Raw genomic sequence first — 25,514 nt, 5'->3', positions numbered from 1 at the left:
CCGACAGTGACATCCCCTTGCTCTCTGTCAAGTAGGATTAAAACTTTTCAGACTCAAGTCTTTTCCTTTTTCTCATGGCTCTCCAGATATTATTAGCTGTTTCTTCAAGAGGCTTTAGAGGCAGAGATTCTTAAGCTTCACATCCTGGCTCCACCATATACCAGCAGTGTGAACTTCAGAAGTAACCTTCCTTTCTCTGCATCATTTGCTGATCTGCAAAACTGTATTCATAGCCACACTTCAGTGGCTCGCTGTGAGAATAAAATGCATTTAACATGCCACTTGTTATGTAAACTCTAAATAAATTGCCATCGCTATTATTATGTTTTCTCACTACTACTTCCCTAGAACAGGCCTTTACTGCTGCTAGATTACGTCCACTAGATTATGTCTGCATTTCCTCAACCAGCCCACTCCATTCATGTCTCTTAGTAATCCAAAGTATTGTGCAGATCACCATCAGATATACCTTGAATACATACAAATACCTCCTGTTACTCTCTAGATTAAGAACCTTTAATGTGGTGATGACCATCTCATGTCATCCAGGGACAAAGCAACACTCGTTTATCCCAGCTTGGCTCTTGGTCTGTGCCCATGGCTGGTTCGTGCCTTGGATACATGGAAAATAAGTAAATGATTAAAAAATAAATAAAAATCTTCTATGGATCCCTGCTTACTAGCACATCAAATCTAATTTACTCTGTCTAACTTTCATTATCCTCTCTTAACAGCAGTTTCCAAACTTTCAGTGTACATCAGAATCATCTGGCATGCTTGTTAAAATACAGATTGCTGTCCAGAGTTCCCAGTTCAGTAGGTATGGGAGCAGGGCCTTAAAATCTGCATTTATAATAAATTTCCAGGAGACGCAGTCGCTGCTGCTGCTAGTCAAGAAACCACATTTTGAAAAGCATTCTTCTATCGTGACCAGCCTAACCAACATGAAGAAACCCCATTCCTACTAAAAATACAAAATTAGCCGGGCGTAGTGGCGCATGCCTGTAATCCCAGCTACTTGGGAGGCCAAGGCAGGAGAATCGCTTGAACCTGGGAGGCGGAGGTTGTGGTGAGCTGAGATTGTGCCATTGCACTCCAGCCTGGGCAACAAGAGCGAAACTTCGTCTCACACACACACAAAAAAGACAGAAAGAAAAGTACTCTTCTAAAATAGACCCCATTCTGCCTCTGTAGGCTTATTTCTCCTTCCTCCCCACCTAGCACACACTGCTTTGACTGGATCAATCTTTTCATAGACTGTGGCCAATTCTCCCACCCTGCACTGGCCTAGCACACTTTCTTGCTTTTCCAAATCAAACCCAGCCTTTAAGCCTGTAATTCTTAACACTGCCCGCACATTACAAACATCTGGGAAAGCTTTTAAAAACTGCAGGTGCACCTCACCCAAGATTCTGATTCATCTGATTTTTGATTAAGTTTTCCCAAGTGATTCTAATGAGCAGTCAGAGTTGAGATCCACTACTTAAACTTTAATCTCCTTCCTCTCAGAATTGTGAATACTCACTGGATTTTCTCCCCTCTAAATTACTGTAATGTTGACAGATTAGATCAAGTTTTTGCTTCATTACATATCTGTGTTATTCTCTACCTTTCATTTTAAGTCTTGTTTCTTTCAACTTGAAATTGAAGATATAGACTATATATCTTCTATACATTAGTCTATATCTTCAATTTCTATATTACTACAGCTCTAGCACGGTGATGAATACACAGTAGAAACTGATTATTTCTTCACTGATTGTGAGTTTAAATTAGAATTCAGAGCCTTAAAATATTTTTTGGCGTATTATTTTAACAAAGCCTGAAAATATTTCTAATCTACTGAATTCAGCAAATTATATTTTTCTTTTTAAATATGGTTCTGCAACAAACTCATTTTGTTAGGTGAGTCATTTAGCCCCCTCCTTCCCCAATAAATAAACTGGAAAGAAAAATAGTAACGTATAACAATGCTTTAAAAAATAATAAAATGAATAATAGCATTGTAAGTGGCTTCACAGTTGCTTCCTTAGAGCAAATGGCCTTTTCTAAATCCATTAAAGACTGTTTCAAAACAGTTAAAACAGAATCAAAGTACATATATTTAAAGATGCTGAAACTGAATAGTTCTATGATTTGTTTTCTCAACAGATGTGCATCCTTCAAGCCCTGAATTCACCAGATGCATATTAAATTAATCTGTACTTTTAGTTTTTACATAACACTCTACTCTAGTTTTATAAATACACCACATGAAAGCAGAATTCTATTGTTGCTTTACGGCATTAAATATTAACAGATTATCTCCACTGTGCAAAGCATACATTAAGATTCATTTTAATGCAGCCAAATGTGTGCTCATTAAATATAGGCTATAATAACTTCACCATTATTTTTAAATTGGCTGATTTCTACCTGGAATGTGAAACATAACAAATTTACTCATAAAAATCCAGTGACACCTGGTACCTGAAAGAAACACACACATTTAAATTGTAAGAAATACTCAATTTAAGTCCACTTAAACCTCCTGGAAAATTTACTTCTTACAAATCCATAATTTGTTCACTAACTGCAATGAAAAAATTAGCACAGTTATATCAGAAATAAGACTACACTGGGAGTCAGGAGGCCTGAATTCCAGTGTGACTCATTAATTAGCTGTACAATCTTGAGCAAGTCACTTAGCCTCTCTGCACTTAAGTAGTCTCAGCTGTAAAATGAAAGGGTCTAACTAGACCATCTCCATATTTTCTTTTAGCTTTATGATTTCATAATCTATGAAACTCAAAAACACAGCGTGGCCGGTGGCTCAAGCCTGTCCCAGCACTTTGGGAGGCAGTGGGTGGATCTCACAAGGTGGAGATCGAGACTATCAGCTTCTTTATGGTGCATTTTCTCTACTAAAAACAGCAGTGGCAGTGGCGCCTGAGATCCCAGCTACTTGGGAGCTGGTGAAATAGTGTGTGAGGAGCTTGCAGTGAGTCAGCGCCACTGCACTCTCCAGCCTGGGAACCTGAGTGAGACTCCGTCAAAAAAAAAAAAAACACAACACATTAACCAGATGGATCCCATTAAAGACAAAGTGAGCTTTCATATTGATTGATTTGGAGATAATGTATCTCTGGAGAATCTAAGTGCTTTCACACAGACAGTTCCTTGAGTTGACTTATTTAACTAGGTGAAAAAGCAAACAAAACTCACCAAAGAGTTATTAAACATTTCTTGCATCATACCCTAGATGACCAGAATATTTAGATGTCATGATACCAATTAAGGTTAAAATGTTTTAGAAAATAGAAGCTGTTCTAGAAATACAGGACAGGACAGTTATAAAACCAAGTGAAAGAAGATTCTAGCTAACAATTCGTACTTAGGCTACATCAGAAAATGTCTCAGGACAGCATTCTATTGCTTTTAGAATCAAGATTCTCGGCCTGAGTCAGAATTGAAAATATTCAGGAAAGTACAGCAGTACCCATGGAAGCGCTTCCTACTCAGTTTTTGCCAGCTCAAGCTTCTGGATAGTTTTCAACAAGTGTAATAAGCAGCAGCAAACACTAGAGAGGGTGATCAAAAATCTGTATAGTTGAAATCCTTCACTACAATAAAACCCAAGTGGCAAAGGCTCTTATCCTTAGTGAGAGCCTGAAAATTCTGCATTTAGGCCGGGTGCGGTGGCTCACGCCTGTAATCCCAGCACTTTGGGAGGCCGAGGCGGGCGGATCACGAAGTCAGGAGATCAAGACCATTCTGGCTAAGACGGTGAAACCCCGTTTCTACTAAAAACGTACAAAAAATTAGCCGGGCGTGGTGGCAGGCGCCAGTAGTCCCAGCTACTCGGGAGGCTGAGGCAGGAGAACGGCGTGATCCCGGGAGGCGGAGCCTGCAGTGAGCCAAGATCGTGCCACTGCACTCCAGCCTGGGCCACAGAGAGAGACTCTGTCTCAAAAAAAAAAAAAAGAAAAAGAAAAATTCTGCATTTAAATCTCCTATCAAGCCCCTTTACAACCTGAAACTGTCACATGACTGTGCCACATTTAGCTCATACTTCCTAATACTCTAATACATGTATGAAATAATTAAGCACTTGTCAATTAAGACCTAATGACCTAAAATCAATCTTCTTGAAAGGGAAAACCACACTCTGAACGATGCTTCTAATTACATTCGAGAACGTTAGGAAACTCTCATTTAAAAACAACTCCCACAAATTATTTCATTTGGTTTAGTTTCTTTAAGAACATCCTGGTGGGGCGCGGTGGCTCACGCCTGTAATCCTAGCACTTTGGGAGGCCGAGGCGGGCGGATCATGAGGTCAGGAGATCAAGACCATCCTGGCTAACACGATGAAACCCCGTCTCTACCAAAAATACAAAAAATTAGCCAGGCGCGGTGGCGGGCGCCTGTAGTCCCAGCTAGCCAGGAGGCTGAGGCAGAAGAATGGAGTGAACCTGGGAGGCAGAGCTTGCAGTGAGCCGAGATCGCGCCACTGCACTCGAGCCTGGGCGACAGAGCAAGATTCCGTCTCAAATAAATAAATAAATAAATAAATAAATAAATAAATAGAACATCCTTATTAACCCTTGTAGAATAGAAAAAAAAACTTTTTTTTTTTTTAAATGGAGTCTCGCTCTGTTGCTAGGTTGGAGTGCAGTGGTGCGATCTCGGCTCACAGCAACCTCCTACTCCCTGGTTAAGCGATTCTCCTGCCTCAGCCTCCCGAGTAGCTAGGACTACAGGCACAGGCCACGACGCCCAGCTAATTTTTGTATTTTTATAGAGACAGGGTTTCACCTTGTTGGCCAGGATGGTCTTGATCTCCTGACTTTGTGATCCACCCGCCTAGGCCTCCCAAAGTGCTGGGATTACAGGCCTGAGCCACAGCACCCAGCAGAAAAAAATCTGTATAAACCAATTGGTCATGACTGGATGCAGTGGCTCACACTTACAATCCCAGCACTTTTGGAGGCCAAGGTGGGGAGATCACTTGAGCCCAGGAATTCAAGACCAGCCTGGGCAATATAGTGAGACCTCATCTCTGTTTTTTTTTTTTTTTTCCTAACTAAAAAATAAAATTAAAAAAAAAATAATTAGTCACCCATGTGCATGCATATACACATATTCCTTACGCCTTTCAAAAAAAAACTTAAACCTTGAAACTAAATGTAAGGCCGGCGCTGGGTGGCTCGCTCGTAATCCCAGCACTTTGGGAGGCCGAGACGGGCAGATCATGAGGTCAGGAGATCGGTGACCATCCTGGCTAACACAGTGAAACCCCGCCTCCTACTAAAAATACAAAAACTAGCCGGCTGCAGGGGTGGCGGGCGCTCTGTAGTCCCGCTACTCGGGAGGCTGAGGCAGGAGAATGGCTGCAGAAACCCGAGGCGGAGCTTGCAGTGAGCTGAGATCCGGCCACTGCACTCCAGCCTGGGCGACAGAGGAGACTCCGTCTCAAAAAAAAAAAAAAAAACTAAATGTAAAATACAAAACTATAAAAAAAATTTCTGAAGATAAATAGGAGAAAACCTAAGTGACCCTGGGTTTGGAAATGAGTTTTTATTTTATTTATTTGTTTATTTTGGGACATAGGTTGGCTCTTTTTGCCCAAACTGGAGTATACAATGGTGCGATCTCGGCTCACTGCAAATTCTGCCTTCCAGGTTCAAGTGATTCTCCTGCCTCAGGCTCCTGAGTAGCTGGGAGTACAGGCGCACACCACCACACTCGGCAAATTTTTGTATTTTTAGTAGAGATGGGGATTCACCATGTTGGCCATGCTGGCCTTGAACCCCTGACCTCAGGTGATCGGCCTGCCTTGGCCCCCTAAAGTGCTGAGATTACAGGCGTGAGCCACCACACCTGGCTGGAAATGAGTTTTTAGATATAACACTAAAAGCACTAACAATGAAAGAGAAGATGTTAACTTGGACCTTATTAAAATTAAAAACTTTTGCACTATGAAAAGTACTATTAAGAGAATAAAAAGACAAGCGATAGACTGGAAAAAATATTTGCAAAAAATATATCTGATAAGGGATTTGTATCCACAATATACAATGACCACTTAAAACTCAACAAGAAGCAAACAACCTTATTTTAAAATGGGCAAAAGACCTGAACAGATACCTCATCCAAAAAGATATAGAAATGTCAAATAAACATATGAAAAGATGCCCAACATCTTAGAGAACTGCAAATTAAATTGAGATACTACACTATATATCTATGAGATAATGAGTAAAATACAAAAAAAAAAAAATGACAATATCAAATGCTAGTGAGGATGTGAAACAACAGGAACTCTCATGATTCATTACTGGTGGGAATGCAAAATGGTATACTACTTTGGGAAACAGTTTGACAATTTCTTACCAAATTAAATAGTCTTATACGATCCAACAACCACACCCTGGCTATTTACTCAAAAGAGCTGAAAACTTTTTTTTTTGAGATCTGAAGGGTTAAAACAATTAGGTTGAGAGATCTTCGCTCACTGTAAGCTCCTCATCCTTATTATCTTGCTCACTCGAGTTGGACTACATGTCACACACCGGTTAGTTTTTTAGTATTTTAGTAGAGACGGGTTTCACCATGTTAGTTAGGATGGTTCATCTCCTGACCTGATCTGAGCCCACCGCCTCCCAAAGTGCTGGGATTACAGGCTTGGAGCCATCACCGGGCGAGCTGAGAAAACTCTTTTAATGATAGAAAAATCTACACATGTATGTTTATACCAGCGCTTTATTCATCACATCAAAAACTAGAAGTAGGTCATGTGGCTCACGCCTGTAATCCCAGCACTTTGGGAGGCCGAGGCGGGCGGATCACAAAGTCAGGAGATCGAGACCACGTGAAACCCTGTCTCTACTAAAAATACAAAAAAATTAGCCGGCGCGGTGGGCGGCCAGCTCCAGCTACTCAGGAGGCTGGAGGCAGGAGAATGGCATGAACTCCGGAGGCGGAGCTTGCAGTGAGCCGAGATCGCTACCACTGCACTCCAGCCTGGGTGACAGAGCAAGATCCGTCTCAAAAAAAAACAAAAACACAAAAAAACAAACAAAAAAAAAAAACAAAACTAGAAGTAACCAAGATGTCCTCGAACGGTGAAGGGATCAAATTGTGGTGAGCATCTACATAACAGAAAATTATTCACACCAATCCAGGTGCATGGTATGCACCTGTAGTCCAAGGTACCTCAGGATGGAAGCAGAGGATCACTCGAGCCTAAGAATTCAAGGCCAGCCTGGTCACAACAGCAACACCTGGCCAAAAAAACAAAAAAAAAAAAAAAGAAAGAAAGAAGAGAGAGAGAAAGAGAAGACACAGAGAGAGAAAGAAAGGAAGGAAGGAAAGAAGGAAGGAAGGAAGGAAGGAAGGAAGGAAGGAAGGAAGGAAGGAAGGAAGGAAGGAAGGAAGGAAGGAAGGAAGGAGAAAGAAAAGAAAAGAAAAATTATCCTGCAATAAAAAGAAATGAGCTATGAAGCCACAAAAAAACAAGAAGAGGCTGGGCACAGTGGCTCATGCCTGTAATCGCAGCACTTTAGGAGGCCGAGGCAGGCAGATCACGAGGTCAGGAGATCGAGACCATCTTGGCCAACGTTATGAAACCCCGTCTCTACTAAAATACAAAAAATTAGTCAGGAGTGGTGGCGTGTGCCTGTAATCCCAGCTACTTGGGAAGCTGAGGCAGAGGAATCGCTTGAACCTGGGAGGCAGAGGTTGCAGTGAGCTGAGATCGTTCTACTGTACTCCAGCCTGGTGACAGAGCAAGACTCCATGTCAGAAAAAAAAAAAAAAAAGACATGAAGGACATTCAATGCATATTGCTAAGTGGGGGGAAAAAAAAGTCTTAAAAAGCTCTATGTTATATGATTCTAACTGTATGACATTTTGGAAAAGGCAATACTATAGAGACAGTAAAATGGTCAGTGTCTGCCAGTAATTCAGGGAGGAGAGGAGGGATGTAAAGCACACAGGATTTTTAGGGTGATGAAACTATGTGTAGGAAACTGTGATGGTGGATACATGTCATTATGCATTTGTCAAAACCCACAAAATGTACAATGCAAAGAGTGAACCTTACTATAAACCAGATGCTATAGTTAATAATAATGTATCAACATTATTTCATTAATTGAAACAAATGTACCACACTAATGCAAGATGTTAATAATAGGGGAAACTGGGGGATGGAGGAGAGAAGCACAGTGAACTCTATGTACTATCTGCTCTATTATTCCAGAAATCTAAAAGTATTCTAAAAAAAATTAATGATAAAAACACAATAAGGCAGACACGATCTCAAATAGTAAATACTGCCACTGTAGACTACAAAAATTCTAGCAAAGTGAAAACGAAATTAAGAGATTTTAATCTCCTTGCCTTTTCCTGGTATTGGTCCTTTCTCTCTGCTCACCAGCACCCACATCAGAAAGTGACCTCTAGGAAATAGAAAAGAACTCCAGCTGGGAAGTGGCTTGATCACAGTTGTGGTTAGCAATTTATCCTGAAGCTAAAATGAGATCTGGTGATTATCATGGACACTCAAACACCAAAAAGAAAAAAAAAGAAAAAAAAGGAAAAAAATTCACATCATTCATTATGGCCAACAGAGAAATTAAAGTGTATTTTAAAATTTATTGGCCAGGCACAGTGGCTCACACCTGTAATCCCAGCACTTTGGGAGGCCGAGGCGGGTGGATCACCTGAGGTCAGGAGCTCGAGACCGTCAGCCTGGCCAACGTGGTGAAAACCCGTCTCTACTAAAAATACAAAAAATTAGGTAGGTGTGGTGGTGGGCACCTGTAATCCCAGCTACTCAGGGGGCTGAGGCAGGATTGCCTGAACTCGGGATGTGGAGGTTGCAGTGAGCCGAGATCGCACCACTGCACTCCTGCCTGGGCAACAAGAGCGAAACTCCACCTCAAAAAAAAAAAAAGTATCAAGAGAGAAGTAAATGTATAACTTTCATTCAGAAAGTCCTAAATGCCCCTTTTTCTAGGCTAAGGAGTTAGAATGTATAAGCAGCAGAAATCCACTGGGATCCAATGCTACTGTTCCCTGGCAAATTTATGTAGCATTTTGATGGAGACATCAAACTGCAGCTCTCTGACAGACTTACCCGGTACCCAGGCTTCTCCCCTTTGGTGGCAAGGGCAATGGCTACCTGTTCATCTGACATCTTTGGGAAAGGCAAAAACTAAGAGAATATCCCTCTTCTCAGTATTTCCACACTTCTAATGTGATGGGTGAGAGATTATTAAGGAATAATTGCCACCCCTAGCACCCCAACCCCCACTATAACTACACTCCCCACTTGGAGCTTCCAGGTGAGGGACAGACTACATTAGTGTGGGGACAGTCCATCTGTCTTTCTACCTCATCAGAACATTCCTGCTGCAGACAAAGCATGGCTTCTCTTCTATCCAGATGGCTCTCTCTTTAGGCCATTTCTGGGATACCACACTAGTGCTATTTCACAGTTTCTCAGAGATGATTGAGTCTTTCTGGTCTGCTAAGTTAAGGTTATAACTTCAGCAAGTTTGGTCTTTTACAGCTTGGTAACCCAAAAGCCTGCCCTCAGAATTAAGATCCAAAATGAACCTAGCATGGTGGTTAGCACCTGTAATCCCAGCTACTCAGGTGACTGAGGTGGAAGGATCACTCGAGCTCAGGAGTTCAAGACCAGCCTGAGCAACACATTGAGACCCTCGTCCCTAAAAATTTAAAAAAAAAAAAAAAATTTAAAAATTAAAAAAATCCCAAATGAAAAGTGCCAACTATGTGCACACATTTAGATGAAAACTAAGCAACTGGCACAGAGGTAAGATAAAATCCACTACTGAGAGAGTAAATTTAAGTAAGCTTATTTTAAGTTAAAAATCCTCAGAAGAAGCTTCTCTTCTGGTTTTAAGACATCAAGTGAATAAAGCTTTAATCTAAAATATCTTTTTATCAATTTTTTAAGCAATTTCCATCAACAAGTGGACTATGTTAAACACTACTTACAAAAATGGTTTATCAAGTGAACAGTGAGAATTAAAGATGCATGAAGCTACCATTTATATAGTTTGAAATAACAATTAACTTTAAACAATATCTGTCATCATCCTGTATAACTCAATATAAAAATGCAAGATCTTTGGTTACATGTTCACTGACAGAGCTGATATTATATAACCTAAATCTACTGAGGATTTTTATTTTTACAAAATAATCTGATGAACACAAAGCCATAAAACATAAAAGGGGTTGGAAGAGAAGGAATCTGAAACAGATGGCATCTAAGTTTTTTTTCCTGAGTCCATCTTGAACACAATCCCAATAATGTCAAAATCCAATTTTGCTCTCCAAATAAGTAATCTCCAAAACTTAAAATGGTAATTCTGAAGTAAATTCATTCTTTTTTTTTTTTTTTTTCCTCCCAGCTTCTCAGAGCTTCTATATTGGGCAGAAATGAGTAAAGACGAGTTAGCTGTTAAAAAGAGAAAAACTATCATTCCACAAATTCAAAAGTTCTTTCAGGAAAATACACTTATCTAAAACCACGGAAGCAGTTTCTATCAATATGTAGTATTAAAATCTATGACACCAGCCTTTTTTTCCTTACAATGATTATTTATCCTTATTAGAGACTAAATCACAGCTCCATAAAAGAAATGTGCTTTAAAATAAAAACAAGCTCTGGAAGAATACTCATTTGGTTTGAGTAAAAAGAAAGCACTGCCTGGACTTTTTAATAACATTTTCACAGTAACTCACTCCTGATTTTATAGCACCAATAAATTTAGCTGCATTTTGTTCATTATCTAATTCTAGTATATGGTACATATATAAACCTTTCTAATCTTTCCTAAAACTTTCTGAGGTCATCCAAGAGACAGATAATAAACAAGGCCGGGCGCGGTGGCTCAAGCCTGTAATCCCAGCACTTTGGGAGGCCGAGGCGGGTGGATCACGAGGTCAGGAGATCGAGACCATCCTGGCTAACATGGTGAAACCCCGTCTCTACTAAAAATACAAAAAACTAGCCGGGCATGGTGGCGGGCGCCTGTAGTCCCAGCTACTCGGAGGCTGAGGCAGGAGAATGGCGTGAACCTGAGAGGCGGAGCTTGCAGTGAGCCGAGATCGCGCCACTGCACTCCAGCCTGGGTGACACAGCGCGAGACTCTGTCTCAAAAAAAAAAAAAAAAAAAAAAAGATAATAAACAAAGGTTTAGTCATTTTCAGATTTCCTGACAAGCAAATTCCCTAACTGACAACTAACTGCAAAGATCCTTGGAATGGCCACAGACTTTGAGAGGAAGTGGTCATTGAGAAATCTCTAACCGTCTCTATTCATTGCACACAATTAAAATAGAATTTTTTACTCTAGCAGCTAGTACCCTATCTCTTATATCAAAATTAATAGATTATTGGGCCAGGCACAGTGGCTCATGCCTGTAGTCCCAGCACTTTGGGAGGCCGAGGCGGGTCGATCACTTGAGGCCAGGAGTTCGAGACCAGCGTAGTCAAAATGGCAAAACCCCATCTCCACTAAAAATACAAAAATTAGCTGGGTATGGTGGCACACACCTGTAATCCCAGTAAATCAGGAGACTGAGGCAGGAGGGGTGCTTGAACCTGGGGGGCAGAGGCTGCACTAAGCTAAGATCACACCACTGCACTCCAGCCTGGGCAACAGAGACTCCATCTCAAATATAAAAAAGATTTTTAAAAATATTAATACAGTATTAAAGTTTGAGAAGACGACAGGGGAAAAAGTGAGAGTTTCTGAGAGCTTTACCAAAGCATACAATCTCAACTTCAAGATTTAAAGGATGATAAAAAATGATACAAGAAAACACAGCAGGCCGGGCACAGTAGTTCACACCTGTAATCCCAGCACCTTGGGAGGCCGAGGTGGGTGGATCACCTGAGGTCACGAGTTCGAGAGCAGCAAGGCCAACATGGTGAACACCATCTCTACTAAAAATACAAAAATTAGCCAGCGTGGTGGCACATGCCTGTAGTTCCAGCTTACTCGGGAGGCTGAGGCAGTAGAATTGCTTAAACCCAGGAGGTGGAGGTTGCAGTGAGCCAAGATAGTGCCACTGCACTCCAGCATGAGTGACAGAGCAAGACTCCATCTCAAAAAAAATAAAAATAAAAATAAAAAACAAAACATAGCAAAAAACTTAGATATATACAGATCTTACACTCTCAGAAGAGCCATTTAGAAAGCTGAATAACCTTACCAAAAATCTGTAACTATCACAAAACGTAATTTCAACTCTTCTTTTTTCTTTTTTTTTGAGATGGAGTTTTGCTCTTGCCCAGGATGCAGTGAACGGCGCAATCTCGGCTCACCGCAACCTCCGCCTCCCGGGTTCAAGTGATTCTCTTGCCTCAGCCTCCCGAGTAGCTGGGATTACAGGCATGCGCCATCACGCCTGACTAATTTTGTATTTTTAGTAGAGATGGGATTTCTCCATGTTGCTCAGGCTGGTCTCGAACTCCTGACCTCAGGTGATCCGCCTGCCTCGGCCTCCCAAGGTGCTGGGATTACAGGCATGAGCCACCGGGCCCGGCCTAATTTCAACTCTTTATAAAAGAGATACGGGGAAGAAATATACTCGAAAATTCCTCAGGGCTGTGTGTGTTGGTTCATGCCTGTAATCCCAGCACTTTGGGAAGCCAAAGCTGGCGGATCACTTGAGGTTAGGAGTTCGAGACCTGCCTGGCCAACATGGTGAAACTCCTTCTCTACTAGAAACACAAAAATTAGCTGGACATGGTGGCGCACACCTGTAGTCCCAGCTACTTGGAAGGCTGAGCTGGGAGAACTGCTTGAACCTAGCAGGCAGAGGCTGCAGTGAGCAGAGATTGCGCCACTGCACTCCAGCCTGGGCACTGCACTCCAGCCTGGGCAACAGAGTAAGACTCTGCCTAAAAAAAAAGAAAAGAAAATTTCTCACAAATGTACACAAAACCTATGAACTTCTCAAAAAAGGTCATACTGAATTACAAACTTTGTATTCTCACAAACATCTATTATTACAGCAAGTTATTTGATTTTTGACCTCTGAGTATAAATTACATTTGAAAATTACTAACTATAAGTCACCTCAAAAAGCAAACTACATTAGCTGAAAATCTGACATATAATAGATGACACATAACTATATTATTTTAAATCCACAAAACAAATGAGTATAAAGACTTCGGCCAGGCACGGTGGCTCATGCCTGTAATCCCAGCACTTTGGGAGGCCGAGGCAGGTGGATCATGAGATCAGGAGATCGATACCATCCTGGCTAACACGGTAACACCCCGTCTCTACTAAAAATACAAAAAAATTAGCCGGGTGTGGTGGCATGTGCCTGTAATCCCAGCTACTCCGGAGGTTGAGGCAGAAGAATCGCTTAAACCCGGGAGGTAGAGGTTTCAGTGAGCCGAAATTGTGCCACCGCACTCCAGCCTGGGTGAGAGTGAGACTCCGTTCCAAAAAAAAAAAAGAAAAAGACTTCATGGGCTGGGTGAGATGGTTCACACCTGTAATCTTAACACTTTGGAAGGGCGACACAGGAGGATTACTTGAGCCCAGGGGTTTGAGGTTGCAGTGAGTATAATTGCCCCAGTGTACTCATTCTGGCCTAAGTGACAGAGAAAGACCTTGTCACTAAAAATAAATAAAAAACAGACTTCATGTTTCTTGGATTTATTTCCATATTGTAATAAGGAATGATTTAAAGGCAGAAATTTATTCAATTTTCATTTATTTTCTGAATATTATGTAAGTTTTTCTAGTAGTGTAAATCTAATTGAAATGAGAGATGCTGCTGCTGCTGCTGCTGCTGCCTAAGATGATGATGATGATTTTCATCTTAAAATTACAAGTAGGCCGGGCACGGTGGCTCACACCTGTAATCCCAGCACTTCAGGAGGCTGAGTCGGGTGGATTACAAGGTCAAGAGTTCAAGATCAACCTGACCAACACGGTGAAACCCTGTCTCTACTAAAAATACAAAAAAATTAGCTCGGCATAGTGGCATGCGCCTGTAATCCCAGCTACTCAGGAAGCTGAGGCAGGAGAATCGCTTGAATCCTGGAGGCTGAGGTTGCAGTGAGCCGAGATCGCGCCACTGCACTCCAGCCTGGGTGACAGAGCAAGACTGCTTCTCAAACAAACAAACAAAAAAAGTACTTTCTATTTTACACCCCAGTCTTAATTCTCTTTAAAGAGACATGTGATGTTAAGATTTACATATATTACTTTTTCATGTATTCTGTGTTAATCTATACTATAAACACCAATATGGTGTAGCTGAGAAAAACCTATAAAATATATTTTGCTCGTTTCAATAAATGGGTCACATTCTACTTCATTATTTTGAATTTTAAGAAACTACTGATAATTGAATTTCATGCTACTTATGATCAATTTCGAGAAGACACTGAAAGTCCTATTGTATACGTTTTTTTGAAGTATTATCCAGTTGCCTTCCTATCTCAAACCTCGTTTCACAAAACTGGGCTGCCTTGACTGTGTACGGTTAATGATGATAATTTATCTTGTAATTCAAAGGTGGTTCCGTTTAAAATGGGTGGTTACTTATAACACAGGTAAGAATTTTAACTCATATTACTTATGAGGAAACGGAAGCTCTGGTAGGTTCGTTCCATGACTTGCCCAAGATCAGTAACTAGCAACTGGCATAGTCTAGGTTCAACCCAAGATTTATCTGCCTGAAAGCCAATACTTCCACTTGACCACAATTATCTCCTTAAAAGATTAAGACACAGGCTCAACAGCAGAATATTCATTTTCTCTCTGAAAATTCACATATCTATTCTGAGACATCACTACACAGCACCTAGCATTCAGTCATTGATTGAAACAAAAATGAAGAGGATCTTTCTACTTCATTTAAATTAGGGCAGGTTTACTGGCAGGTAAGAAAGAGGTTGGAAAAGCCTTGCCTCAACATGTCTTGCCTAGACCTCTAATACATCTCTATGGTTTCCTCAGTCCCTTTTTAAAAAATAAACACGTACAACTACTACACAAGGTTACACCTGGACTAGCCTATTGTTAAATGCTTTTCAGAATTCAACTCTTCTAAGGTAATTTACACCTAAATTAATATCGAGCTGGGAGACTTGGTTGAATATATCATTCAGGCACTTTCCAAACATCTTAAGTATAATTTAGGGGTAACAAGCCCAGTTTCACTCTCTTTTACAATGTGATGCCTGCCCACTTGGGGGACACTGCTCCTGTAGGACGTGGGGGCGAGGGAACAGTAAAGGAAGAAGTGGGGGAAGCGCACGGAAGTTGGGTAGAGGGAGGTCTCATTACCCACTCTTGTGCCCTAGCTCCGCAAGGGCGGCTCCCCGCGGTGCCCAGCCGACTCAGAACCCCCACAACCCTGGAAGTCCAGCTCTGTCCCAGCAGAGTGGGTAGGGAAAGAGGGCAATGGAACCACGGGATTGCCCCAGCCACCCTGACGAGATCTGTGCCCTCCTTTTGGCTCCCGGAGGATGCTCCCCCTTGCAGAGTAAGCCCTCCAGGTGGCAAACTCCCGGTCCACAACGGCCGAAGTCGGCTTTCTCGGAAGGGGCGCCTCCTCCGCCTACCTCTACCCAGCTAACCGAAACTCTCCACCCGCCGTGTCCCTCAGCCCCTCCATTCCGCCCCCGCAACCCTCCACAGACACAACGCCAGACTGCGCCCCATCCGGGATCCCGGCGTCCCCCACCCACACCCAGGAAAGGGCCCCCCACCAATCCCCTCAGACACACACACACACGCTCTGACTTCAGCCTACAGAACCCCGTCGAAGCCGGCGCAGGTACCTGATCCAGCAATGCTGCAAGGCGCAAATGAGGCGGGCCCGGTCCCCTCCCCGAGGCGCGGAGGGCTTCTCTACCCACCCGCAGCGGTGCTTTCTCTCTTTCCCAGGAGCGGGAGGGAGGGGAGAAGCCGGAGGGGAGGGGGAAGGCTAGGACCCGAGGGGCGGCTGGAGCCGAACCGGAACCACTAGCGTGGCCCCGCCCTCGTCCCGGAGCCGCAGAGTACCCTGGCGCGCCTAATAGGACAAACCTTGCGCAGGCAGCGATAAACTGACACCATCACTTCCGGGTTATCCCCACGGCTGCCCCCTCCTTAGCAACCGCGTGGGGTTGCTAAGCGGAAGTGCCTTCAAAGCAACCCCCCCGCATTTCTTCTGGGACTACCAGGAGATATATCGGGAGCACTCAGCTCTCCTTTGGCAACACGCTCTTACCTTCTGCCCAAGATCTTAGACCGAGTACACGCTTCGCTGCCAGAGGCACGAAACCCATCCCGCTTTTCCCTTCAACTGTACTCCTCCACCAAGCCCCCCATCTCTATATACTCCTGCTCCCTCCCACCCTCAATCCCGTGGCTGACCCAGTGGCTGCACGTAAGGCTCCTCTCTCAGGTGCCTCGAAGGAATTGTTTTCTAACGGTTTAGCAAGCATCTCCCTCTTGTGGATTTTTAATTGTGTTTCAACCAGATTTTTTAAATTTCCTTCAATGTTGTGAAAGCTTTTTCATGCACTTAGTTCTCCTGTGACAGCCCATGAAGACGAATGGTTAGAAAAATGTTTGTCTTCACCTATATTTTGTAAGAGCTGCACGTGTTTGTGTAAGGTCTGGAATTAACCTAGCCAAATGGAAGAGGCAAAAAAGATTCAGTGTAACTCGACACTTACTTTAATCCTTAAAACAGAGAGTAGGGCACATGTTCTCAGGACCTCTTGAGACTGCGCCTCGGGAAAAGGAAAACAAAACAAAACAGAAAACAAAGAAAAAGGCTAAAGGGAGCCCATAATCAAGTTCGGGAAGGAAGAAGACTAATCCTCCACTCAAAACTCAAAATAGGCCGGGCGCAGTGACTCACACCTGTAATTCCAACACTTTGGGAAGCCCCGGCGGGCGGATCACGAGGTCAGGAGACGGAGACCATCCTGGCCAACATGGTGAAACCCCGTCTCTACTAAAATACAAAAAATTGGCTGGGGGTGGTGGCGCGGGCCTGTAGTCCCAGTTCCACGGGAGGATGAGGCAGGGGAATTGCTTGAACCGGGAGGCAGAGATTGCAGTGAGCCAAGATTGTGCTATTGCACTCCAATGGCACTCCAGCCTGGCGACAGAGCGAGACTCCGTCCCAAAAATAATAAATAAATAAATAAATAAATAAATATACAAAAATTAACCGGGTGTAGTGGCGTTTGCCTGTAGTCCCAGCTACTCGGGAGGCTGAGGCAGGAGAATCACTGGAACCCGGGAGGCGGAGGTTGCAGCGAGCCAAGATCGCGCCACTGCACTCCAGCCTGGCGACAGAGCTAGACTCCGTCTCAAAAAAAAGAAGAAAAAAATCCTCAAAATAAACTTTCATACCGACACTATGGATAAGAAAAGAGACCTCATTTATTGTGTCTGGGTGATTTGGGGTTTGAAAACATTTGAATTGGTTGAGGTAAAAGTCAACAAAATAATACTGGAGAACAAGAACTGGTATCTGGGGGCCTGGCGCGGTGGTTCACACCTGTAATCTCAGCACTTTGGGAGGCCAAGGCCTGCAGATCACCTGAGGTAAAGAGTTCGAGACCAGCCTGGCCAACCTGGTGAAACCCCGTCTCTACTGAAAATACAAAAATTAGCTGGGCGTGGTGGCGGGCGCCTGTGATCCCACCTACTCGGAAAGCTGAGGCAGTAGAATAACTTGAACCCAGGAGGCGAAGGTTGCAGTGAGCCGAGATTGTGCCATTGCACTCCAGCCTGGGCAACAGAGCGCAACTCCGTTTCAAAAAAAAAAAGAATAAAGAATAAAAAAAGGAAAAGAACCCATATCGTTATGGCAGGTAAATATTCAGAGAAATGCAGTTGGGCATTCAGAGAAAAATGAGTAAAAATCTTCATTTGGTTTTCTGATCTTAAATAAATCTGCTTACAAGCAGAATGCTTAACAGTAGCTCCTAAATTTGTTTTCTATTCTATGGTAGTGAATATACTTGACACGGCAGGCTCTAATTTTATTGATCATGATAACCTCTTTATAGTCACCAAAATTGAACTGTTGTCCACCTTAACTGGGACAGACAGGAAATGAGCTTTGGTCACTTAAACGAAACACCGTCTATTGGTTTCCTGTATGCATGAGACAGGGTTAAATTGATTCACCATAGGTAATCACTTCAGCAAAACCTTTAGGAAATCACTTCAAGCTCAAATGAGTCTATAGGATGTTTAATACATTTCCACTTCTGCCATTGACATGAATACATATGGGAGCATATACACATGCACAATTCAAATGGAATTTCAGCTCATCCACTAATTGTTCCTTTAAAAACCTGGGCGGGATGCAGTGGCTCACGCCTGTAACCTCAGCACTTTGGGAGGCCAAGGTGGGTGGGTCAAATGAGTTCAGAAGTTTGAGACCAGCCTGGCCAACATGGAGAAACCCCATCCCTACCAAAAATTTAAAAAAATAAAAAATAAAAATTAGCCAGGTGTGGTTGTGGATGCCTATAATCCCATCTACTTGGGAGGCTGAGGCAGGAGAATTGCCTGAAACCAGGAGGCGGAGGTTGCAGCGAGCTGAGATCACGCCATTGCACTCCAGCCTGGGACACAGCAAGACTCCATCTCCAAGAAAAAAAAAAAAAAAAAATCTGGCTGAAAGTGAAAAGTGGTAAACATGTTACCCTGACAAAACAGAGCTTGGTATTTCAATTGCCAAACAGGTTTAAATATCAAAAAACCTTGAAATAGTAAATGAGCTCCATGAATAATAACATATCTAAAACTATGATAGACGAGGATGTTTCAAAAAATTACAACATGATTATGGTAAATAATAAATGTGTTCTATAGAAAGAAATGTTTTATTGAGAAAATCAATAGTTATGATTAAATGTGATAGTGTAAGCCAGTGTAGAAATTCAAATTCCTATGCATCACTCATTTTACCCACTGCCTGAAGAAAAATGATTTATAAGCAGCATTTGTTTACATCCTCTCTTCCTACAGCTTTTTTTTTTTTTTTTTTGAGATGGAGTCTGGCTCTGTCGCCCAGGCTGGAGTACGGTGGCACGATCTTGGCTCACTGCAAGCTCCACCTCCCCAGTTCACGCCATTCTCCTGCCTCAGCCTCCCGAGCAGCTGGGACTACAAGCACCCGCCACTGCACCTGGCTAATATTTTGTATTTTTTTAGTAGAGATGGGGTTTCACCGTTGTCTCAATCTCCTGACCTCGTGACCTACAGCTTTTTTAAAACTGGCACTTTTGTATAGGTATATGAATAACTGGCTTGACTCCTAATTCGTAACGTGTCCTCTATTCTATTATTTCAACATACTCGTTGCTTTGAGGTCTCTAAAGATGGATAGTACAAACCCCACCTAAAATTAGGTATGTGAGTTTAACTACACTTTTGTGATTTTTGTGAGGAATCCATATTCTCTTTTTTTTCTTCTTCTTCTTTTTACACAGGGTCTCATTCTGTCACCCAGGCTGGAGTGGAGTGGCACGATCTTGGCTCACTGCAGCCTCCACCTCATTGGCTCAAGCGATCCTTCTACCTCACCCTTCCAAATAGCTGGGACTACAGGCGTGCAGAGCGCCACCACACTCGGCTAATTTTTGTATTTTTTTGTAGAGATGGGATCTCACTATGTTGCCCAGGCTGGTCTTGAACTCCTGACCTCAAGCAATCCACTTGCCTCAGCCTCCCAAAGTGCTGGGATTATAGGTGTGAACTACCACACCTGGCTAATTTTTGTATTTTTTGTAGGGATGGGGGTCTCACTCTGTTGCCCAGGCTGGTCTTGAACTCCTAAGGCCTCAGTTTTTCCAAGTGCTGGGATTACAGGTGTGAACTACCACACCCGGCCATGAATCCATATTCTTAATATGAACTATAAGACAGTGCTCTCAGATCTGGGCTAGATCTCAAAATAGCCCTCATTAAGTCAGTACAGTACCTTCATCCTACAGATCAATATGGGACTTCCAAACTTTTCTCCCACTCTCTTGAGCTATCTTCATTTTTTTTATTGCCATTTGTAATCATTTTAAAACTTAACATATCTGGCCGGGCGTGGTGGCTCAAGCCTGTAATCCCAGCACTTTGGGAGGCCGAGATGGGTGGATCACGAGGTCAGGAGATCAAGACCATCCTGGCTAACACGGTGAAACCCCATCTCTACTAAAAAATACAAAAAACTAGCCGGGCGAGGTGGCGGGCGCCTGTAGTCCCAGCTACTAGGGAGGCTGAGGCAGGAGAATGGCGTGAACCTGGGAGGCGGAGCTTGCAGTGAGCCGAGATCCGGCCACTGCACTCCAGCCTGGGCGACAGAGCGAGACTCCGTCTCAAAAAAAAAAAAAAAAAACTTAACATATCTAATGTATATTGGGGAAACCCAATATGCTGTGACTCAATTATTAATATTTAAGTATTGTTAGAGTTACATTGGTATCTTCAAACATAAAATACCAGAACTAGGCCAGGCATGGTGGCTCATGCCTGTAATCCCAACACTTTGGGAGGCCAAGGTGAGTGGATCACTTAAGGTCAGGAGTTTCAGACCAGCCTGTCTCTACTAGAAAAAAAAAAAGAATACAAAAAATTAGCCGGCTGTGGTGGTGGGTGCCTGTAATCCCAGTTACTTGGGAGGCTGAGGCAGGAGAACCTGGGAGGTGGAGGTTGCCGTGAGCCAAGATCACACCACTGAACTCCAGCCTGGGTGACAGAGCCGGACTCTGTCTCAAACAATTAAAAAAAAAAAAAAAAATCAAAACTAGAGTCTAATAATTAATGAATGCTTGGAGTCAATAAGAAGAAATTTAGCCAAACTTACCATTTATGTGCCTAAGCAATATACAATATAAAAGACATAGTCTCTTACACAAGGGGCTCAGAAAAAGTCACTTAGGATACATATGACATAAACCATTGAATGTTAAGGCTTAGAAAGCTTGAAGACATAACATCCTTAGGAAGGCTACAGATATAACAACTACCTAATAATTGAAGGTTGTGGCCGGGCACAGAGGCTCACACCTGTCGTCTCTCTCCCACTTCCATATGCTATTCTCAAAGGTAAAAGAAACCATCATAACAATGATGGTTGAACCAAGGCTCAGTTGAACATTTTTTTCTGAAAGTGAGTTAGCCTGAAGATTCTAAGTACAGTAGAATTTGTAAGTAGTATACACATGAGAAAAGTGCATTTAGTTTAGGCTTTATATTCCACGTTTTTGTCTGTTGAGACAGGGTCTCCCTCTATAGCGCAGGTTAGAGTGCAGTGATGTGATCATGACTCACTGCAGCCTCAACCTCCTGGACTCAAGCAATTCTCCCACCTCAGCCTACAAAGTAGCTGGGACCAGAGATGTGTGCCACCATGCCCGGCTTTTTTTTATTATTTGTAGAAATGAGGCTTATGATGCCCAGGCTGGTCTCAAACTCCTGAGCTCAAGTGATCCTCCCACCTCAGCCTCCAAAAGTGTTGGGAGTACAGGTGTGAGTCACTGCACACAGGCAAAATTCTACTTTTTATAGAATCTCATTGGAGAGATGAGCAAGAAAAAATAATAAGCATTCGACATCTTTTAAATAAGTCGGCCAGGCGTGGTGGCTCACGCCTGTAATCCCAGCACTTTGGGAGGCCGAGGTGGGCGGATCACAAGGTTAGGAGATCCAGACCACGGTGAAACCCCGTCTCTACTAAAAATACAAAAAAAAAATGAGCCGGGCACGGTGTCGGCGCCTGTAGTCCCAGCTACTCCGGAGGCTGAGGCAGGAGAATGGCGTGAACCCGGGGGGCGGAGCTTGCAGTGAGCCGAGATCGCACCACTGCACTCCAGCCTGGGCGACACAGCCAGACTCCGTCTCAAAATAAATAAATAAATAAATACGTTTAAGCTCTCTTTATAATTTTCTCTTGAGTATTTGCTCTTCCTTTGTAAAACTATGGAAACACAAAATACATATGATGCTCACAATGCTCTAGCATTCAAAAATTCAGGAGTAGTTTTAATCATTATCTGGTCAGGAATAACACTAGCAGTAAAATTTGAATAATGCATTAAAAGAAAAAAAAACAAACTGGGCGCGGTGACTCACGCCTGTAATCCCAACACTTTGGGAGGCTGAGGCTCGTGGATCACCTAAGGTCAGGAGTTCGAGACCAGCCTGACTAACATGGACAAACCGTGTCTCTACTAAAAATACAAAATTAGCCTGGCATGGTGGCACATGCCTGTAATCCCAGCTACTCAGGAGGCTGAGGCAGAAGAATCACTTGAACCCGGGAGGCAGAGGTTGCAGTGAGTCAAGATTGTGCTATTGCACTCCAGCCTGGGCAACAAGAGCGAAACTCCATCTCAAAAAAAAAAAAAAAAAAAAAAAACAGATTAACTTTGTGAAGGGTACAAATTAAAACCTTGGTTTTGGCTGGGCGTGGTGGCTCACACCTTTAACCCCAGCAGTTTCAGAGGCTGAGGCGGAAGGATCGCTTGAGCCCAGGGGTTCAAGACCAGTTTGTGACAGAGCAAGACCGCATATCTAAAAAAAAATTAAAAATTAGCTGGGCATGGTGGCGCATGCCTTAGTCCCAGCTACTCAGGAGGCTGATGCAGGAGGATTATTTGAGCAAGGGAGGTTGAGGCTGCAGTGAGCTGAGATCACACCATTGCACTCTGGCCTGGGCAATAGAGTAAGACCCTGCCTCACCCTGCCTCAAAATCAATCTATCTATCTTAGTTTAACTATCTTCTTAATGGGTAGATTTTACTTTTCTCCCCCGCCCCAAGGCAGAGTCTCGCTCTGTTGCCCAGGCTGGAGTACAGTGGCACGATCTCGACTCACGCAAGCTCCGCCTCCCGGGTTCACGCCATTCTCCTGCCTCAGCCTCCCGAGTAGCTGGGACTACAGGTGCCCACCACCACGACCGGCTAAGTTTTTGTATTTTTAGTAGAGACAGGGTTTCACCATGTTAGCCAGGATGGTCTCAATCTCCTGACCTCGTGATCCGCCCGCCTTGGCCTCCCAAAGTGCTGGGATTACAGGCATGAGCCACCGTGCCCGGCCAGATTTTACTTTTTAATTCAGTTTCAATGAAAAGAAGGGGTCTATACTTCCCTTCTGTTTAGAAAAGCTAAGTTGCCATGGTACATTTTGAAAATGCTTTGAAAAGGAAACATTGTGTATAAATTTGCCTAATCAAAGTGAGACATTATCAAACATATACTTGAAAAGATTCATTTTTTTTTTTTCAGAGGGAGTCCTGCTCTGTGGCCCAGGCTGGAGTGCAGTGACATGATCTCAGCTCACTACAACCTCTACCTCGCAGGTTCAAGTGATTCTCCTGCCTCGGCCTCCCAAGTAATTGGGACTACAGGCACCAACCACCATGCCCAGCTAATTTTTGCATTTTTATTATTTATTTATTTATTTATTTAAGATGGAGTCTCACTCTGTCACCCACCCTGGAGTGCAGTGGCGCAATCTGGGCTCACTGTAACCTCCGCCTCCCAGGTTCAAGTGATCCTCATGCCTCAGCCTCCCCAGTAGCTGGGATTATAGGTGCCCGCCATCACACCCAGCTAATTTTTGTATTTTTAGTAGAGATGGGGTTTCACCATGTTGACCAGGCTGGTCTTGAACCCCTGATCTCAGGTGATCTGCCCGCCTTGTCCTCCCAAAATGCTAGGATTATAGGCGTGAGACACCACACCCAGTCTTTTTTTGCATTTTTAGTAGAGTCGGAGTTTCACCATGTTAGCCAGGCTGGTCTCAAACTCCTGACCTCATGTGATTCACCTGCCTTGGCCTCCCAAAGTGCTGGGAATATAAGCATGAGCCACTGCTCCCAGACTGAAGTTGAATTTAGGCGTGTAATTGTTTCTAAAAAATTTGAACCTTGGCCAGGTGCAGTGACTCACACCTGTAATCCTAGCATTTCGGGAGGCCGAGGCAGATGGATCACAAGGTCAGGAGATCAAGACCATCCTGACTAACACGGTGAAACCCCGTCTCTTCTAAAAATATTTTAAAAATTAGCTGGGCATGGTGGCGGGCACCTGTAATCCCAGCTACTCAGGAGGCTGAGGCAGGAGAATAGTGTGAACCCGGGAGGTGGAGCTTGCAGTGAGCCAACATTGCGCCACTGCACTCCAGCCTGGGCAACAGAGCGAGACTCTGTCTCAAAAAAAAAAAAAATCCTAGCACTTTGGGAAGCCCAGTCAGGCGGATCACCTGAGGTCAGGAGTTGGGAGTTAGAGACCAACCTGGCCAACATGGTGAAACCCCGCCTCTACTAAAAATGCAAAAATTAGCAGGGCGTGGTGGCCAGCGCCTGTAGTCCCAGCTACTCCAGAGTCTGAGGTAGGAGAATTGCTTGAACCTGGGAGGCGGAAGTTGTTGTGAGCCGAGATCATGCCACTGCACTCTGTCCTGTGGGGTGACAGAGCGAGACTCCATCTGAAAAAAAAAAAAAAAGAAGAAAAGAAAAGAAAAATAGCAAATCAACTGTCAGACCCATTAAAACTTGACTTTAATAGATTTTTTTAAACTTAAAAATAAACCTAATTATCAAATAAATACTTGGGGTTTTAGAAACTCAGCTCCCAATTCAGTAACATTCTGTTTAATAATATCCACCTCTAAAAGACAAAGCAAAAAATATAATCTACGATCATCAGGACTCAAACAGTTTGGAAGGTGTTAAAATCAGGTCAATGCTCTGATTTGTATTTGGAAAGAATAAAATAGGATATAACTTTAGGAAGCACACAAATGGACAGTATATTGTAAAAACAAGTATACACTTATTACAAACATATTTCAGAAAAATATGCCTACTAAAATGATTAATTTTGACTACAGGCTGCTGCAAAAAGTGTGATGAGGAATATTATACCTACTTCTTCAATTATACCTCTGGTTATGTTGAAAAATGTCATAGTAGCTCTAAGGGGTTTTGCCAAGCCTATGGGTTTATGGAATGATTTGCCTTTCATGTTATATTGACTTCCAACTTTAAAATTGTATTTTATGATAGCGAATCAAATGCATATCCTAGGAAAAATTCTTTTTTTTTAAGAGAGGGGATCTGGTTCCACTGTGCATGCCACCATGCCAGGCTAATTTTTTTTATTATTGTTTATATTTTTTTCTTTTTTTTTTTTTTTTTAAGACATTGTCTCACTCTGTTGCTCAGGCTGGAGTGCAGTGGCACTATCTTGGCTCACTGCAACCTCCGCCTCCCGTGTTCAAGCGATTCTCCTGCCTCGGCCTCCTGAATAGCTGGGATTACAGGCATGTGCCACCATGCCTGGCTCATTTTCTCATTTTTAGTAGAGACAGAGTTTCACCATGTTGGCTAGGCTGGTCTTGAACTCCTATCTCAGGTGATCCACCTACCTTGGCCTCCCAAAGTGCTGGGATTACAGGTGTGAGCCACTGTGCCCGGTCTGTTTTAAAATTTTTTTAG

General features: G+C 43.1%; 1 protein-coding gene and 1 non-coding gene across 14 annotated transcripts in view; one reads left to right on the top strand and one right to left on the bottom strand.

The window, feature by feature from the left end:
• CSNK1G1 (casein kinase 1 gamma 1) overlaps positions 1-16,112 on the bottom strand; it is a 211,031-nt gene extending 194,919 nt beyond the window's left edge. For 12 of the 13 annotated variants that reach the window (XR_649202.3, XR_649206.3, XR_649204.3 and 9 more), the window contains exon 1: positions 15,841-16,112. The gene's annotated coding sequence lies outside the window, so the exon portion shown is untranslated. The remainder of the gene's footprint in view (positions 1-15,840) is intronic. The other variant, XM_009210371.4, reaches the window with a different exon arrangement.
• Positions 493-625, top strand: LOC116276226. Its single transcript, XR_004185656.1, has one exon. It is a non-coding gene; the product is annotated as a small nucleolar RNA SNORA48 (small nucleolar RNA).
• Positions 16,113-25,514: the final 9,402 nt, after the last annotated feature.

Source organism: Papio anubis, chromosome 7, assembly GCF_008728515.1.
Source record: "Papio anubis isolate 15944 chromosome 7, Panubis1.0, whole genome shotgun sequence".
Classification (NCBI taxonomy): Eukaryota; Metazoa; Chordata; class Mammalia; order Primates; family Cercopithecidae; genus Papio; species Papio anubis.
The sequence above is the reverse complement of the archived record's forward strand: the minus strand, read 5'-3'. Positions and strand labels throughout refer to the sequence as shown.